The sequence below is a fragment of the Pinus tabuliformis genome, chromosome 8 (assembly GCF_031772625.1).
Source record: "Pinus tabuliformis cultivar Carrire ecotype Pingquan chromosome 8, CPIR1, whole genome shotgun sequence".
NCBI lineage: Eukaryota > Viridiplantae > Streptophyta > Pinopsida > Pinales > Pinaceae > Pinus > Pinus tabuliformis.
The window spans coordinates 1,303,038,292-1,303,042,008 of NC_142294.1; the positions used below are offsets into that span (position 1 = coordinate 1,303,038,292).

At 39.5% G+C, this 3,717-nt stretch overlaps 3 non-coding genes across 3 annotated transcripts; 2 read left to right on the forward strand and 1 right to left on the reverse strand.

The window, feature by feature from the left end:
* The first annotated feature begins 1,827 nt into the window (after positions 1-1,827).
* Positions 1,828-1,901, forward strand: TRNAM-CAU (transfer RNA methionine (anticodon CAU)). Its single transcript has one exon. It is a non-coding gene; the product is annotated as a tRNA-Met (tRNA).
* Positions 1,902-2,030: 129 nt separating this feature from the next.
* TRNAG-GCC (transfer RNA glycine (anticodon GCC)) lies at positions 2,031-2,101 on the reverse strand. Its single transcript has one exon. It is a non-coding gene; the product is annotated as a tRNA-Gly (tRNA).
* Positions 2,102-2,807: 706 nt separating this feature from the next.
* On the forward strand, positions 2,808-2,895 carry TRNAS-UGA (transfer RNA serine (anticodon UGA)). Its single transcript has one exon. It is a non-coding gene; the product is annotated as a tRNA-Ser (tRNA).
* Positions 2,896-3,717: the final 822 nt, after the last annotated feature.

Here is a 3,717-nt window from a genome sequence, read left to right on the forward strand (position 1 = left end):
AGTTTTCAAATTATGTATATTTTTTATTTTTCATATATATCGTCTCAAAACTAACAGTAAAATTTTCAAAATGCAGATGTTGGTCCACAGCGTCCAGCCAACCTCCGGCCTTTTGATAGACTACATCCAGCTGCACCGGTACCGGTCCCACAGGACGCGGCTGCAGAAGTACTAGCTGAGTTGGAGCATGATCTAGAGCGTCTCACGGCAGATATACTTGAGACTACTATGGACGACATTCCTACCCGGTTTCAGCGCTTCGTAGTCGCGGTCCCTGGACCGTTTAGGAGATTTTTGCGTAAGGTAGCCCGCACAGTGGTGTCATACAGAGAGCACCACCAGTGATTGACTAGTCACTTTTGTAGTCACATGTGACATTTTGACTTTTTGTACTATCATTTTGCCGATCATAAGGTGTTTTCAACCTATGATCGAAGACGATGTATATCTTTTTTGACACACTTCTATCTATATATATATCACTATTACCGGCTTATCCTGTTTAACATATGTGATGAAATGTTTTTAAATTTACTTGCATGATTATTGTAAATGTATGTCCAACATTCGAGAAGCAATTGCATCTGCTAATGTATTCAAAGACCTTGGAATATGTTGATATTCAATGTAATCAAATTCACGTTCCAAGAGACGCACTCTCAAAAACAACCTTAATAACACAGGATTTCTAATGGCATAAACTCTATTAAGCTGTAATACAACAAGTTCAGAATCTAACCTCACTATCAAACGTCGAATTCCAAATGAAATAGATTCGGATAATAATTCAATCACTGCACTGTATTCTGCAATGTTGTTCGTTGTTTGACCGAGTCTCTGTCGATCCTGTATCTTACGATATGGAAAGAGGTATAAATATCTTCATATACCAGACGTTCACTAATGAGTATTGCGTCTTCGAAATTGTATCCTTCCCATGGCATATAAGCTATGGAAAGAGGTATAAATATCTTCATATACCAGACGTATATTGGCTCAATTTTCACCCATGAGCTATTTCCGTCAATGGATTAGTTTGATCCAAAAATTGGGATAAGGGGTGTGAACCAAAAAAATCTTGAAAAGTGTTTTTTAATAGAGTTGAAGTGACCAAGTTCTGAGGAGTTGATCTGCGCTTGGTTGCTCTGTGTATAGTTCTTTTAACTGCATCTTCTAAACGACCTAGAGCTAATCTAAATTGATTCTGTAATAAATCTGCTACAGAACGAATCCGTCGATTTCTGAGGTGATCTATATCATCGAGTGTACCCATTCCAAATTTAACCCCGATAAGGTAATCCACAGCAGCCAATACATCTTGTGGTAATGAAAAAATCTCGTTCTCGGGTATATCAAGGTTCAGTTTTTGGTTCAGATTTCGTCGACCAATCTTTCCCAATTCACATCTTTTTCGGAAAAATTTTTCTTGCAATTCTTTACATAGAGACTCGGAAAATACCAAATCGCCACTTATACAGTAGAGTTTTTTATAAAACTCCAGAATGGCTTTTTCCCTCGACCATAGATATTCCTCCCGCTCCCACCTCTCCTTCTTCTTCAATAAAAATAAAAATCTTTCGGGATAGCGAGTATTGTCCAGAATCTCTTCGAGATTTAAACCCATAGCTGATAATAGAACTGGAATAGATATTTTTTGTTTTCTGCTTACACGAGCCCATATCCTTTCTCCCACATCGATCTCTAATTTCGATCTTCTTCCCCAATCTGAAATCAGAGTGCCACCATTCCCTATTCTATATAGGGATAGGGGTACTATATCCCATTATTGTTTTGTGTACCCATTCTGATTATGATATAAATCAATGGTGCGGAGTAGAGTAGTCTGGTAGCTCGCAAGGCTCATAACCTTGAGGTCACGGGTTCAAATCCTGTCTCCGCCAGACCAGAACATACGAAGTATTTTGGTCCGGAAAGGATTGCTCTCTCACTTATAAATTTATAATTGAATTATAAGTGAGGAAAAGAAACGATCAATACATGAACTATTCTTTTTCATATTCCATGTGAAGGGCGGGTAGCGGGGATCGAACCCGCATCTTCTCCTTGGCAAAGAGAAATTTTACCATTCAACCATACCCGCATTTCAATTATATGAATATATAGATATTCATATAATTGAAATGGAAAATACATATATGTTCAATCCCATTCGTAAGTAGATACCATTTTTGAATGGTCCAATTATTAATTCAATTACGGATATGGAAAACCCCTCCTCCTTGGGCCTGAAGTAAAAGGCCCTTCAGAAAAGCTATAAAGCCCTCCGGGAGGAGGGGGAGGGAGTGTCAACCTAAAACATCTAGAACATATCTAAGATATGAAATAATTAAGGATACCTACAAAAAGGACTGATCCGATCCATAATGATACACCCGAAAATACAACATTTTTGCTACTTGACCAACCATCGGGAGAGGCAAGTGCAACAGGTACACCAATCACTAGTAAAAATGAAATAGCAATTAATGCAAACACAGCCGATTGGAAAGCAATAGTCATGGTTGTGATCTTACAAGCTCCCAACAGATTGAATAGACTATACCATCCGATCCCCAATTTTCAATTCTGATCAAATGCACTATGGAAAGGATTTGACCATAAATTGATCGAGCTTTCAAACTTTTTCAATTTGATATTTGAGTGTGAGAGGAGAGGGAAATTCGTTTCTTTTTTTTCCATTCCAGATGATGAAAAATCATCATATGTCACAGGTATAGTTGGTATCGACCCGACTTTATGCTTATAGTTAGGGATTATACGAAGGGGTAGAATAGAAGTTGTCCCCGGGAGAGATGGCCGAGTGGTTAATGGCTCCGGTCTTGAAAACCGGTATAGATAAAAAAACTATCGAGGGTTCGAATCCCTCTCTCTCCTTTTGTTTTTCAACAATTGCATTTACCGGTCCAATAAAAAAAAAAAGAGAATAGCTCGGCTGTATATAGCCGAGCTACAAGGATCCAGTTGGAAAAAGAGTATTTGAAAAGACTCCTATCCCGCCGATATGGGAGATAGATGTAATGAAATTGAATCGATTTTTCTTCCATCTGGTTTGATCTATTGTTTCAGTTAAGAGGAGTCATGGAAAGGACAGGTTCGAAATCACGATCAATCCCTTTCTCAAATCCTGCTGCAGCTGCACGAGCCCTTCCCGCATGCCACAAATGACCTACGAAGAAGAAAAATCCTAGAACGAAATGGGAGGTGGATAACCAACTTCGGGGAGAGACATAATTCACCGCATTGATTTCGGTAGCTACACCACCCACAGAATTTAAAGAACCTAAAGGAGCATGAGTCATATATTCTGCTGAACGTCGTTCCTGCCAAGGCTGTATGTCTTTTCTCAACTTGCTCAGATCCAAACCATTAGGGCCCCTTAGGGGTTCCAACCAAGGAGCACGGAGATCCCAAAAACGCATCGTTTCCCCTCCAAAGATAATTTCTCCAGTCGGAGAACGCATAAGGTATTTACCTAAACCAGTAGGTCCTTGGGCAGACCCCACACTAGCTCCAAGACGTTGGTCTCTAACTAAAAAAGTAAACGCTTGAGCTTGAGAGGCTTCTGGGCCGGTGGGCCCATAAAATTCACTGGGATAAACGGTATTGTTGAACCAAACAAAACAACAAGCAATAAAACCAAAGAGGGATAGAGCCGCTAAACTATAGGACAAATAAGCTTCTCCGGACCATACGAAT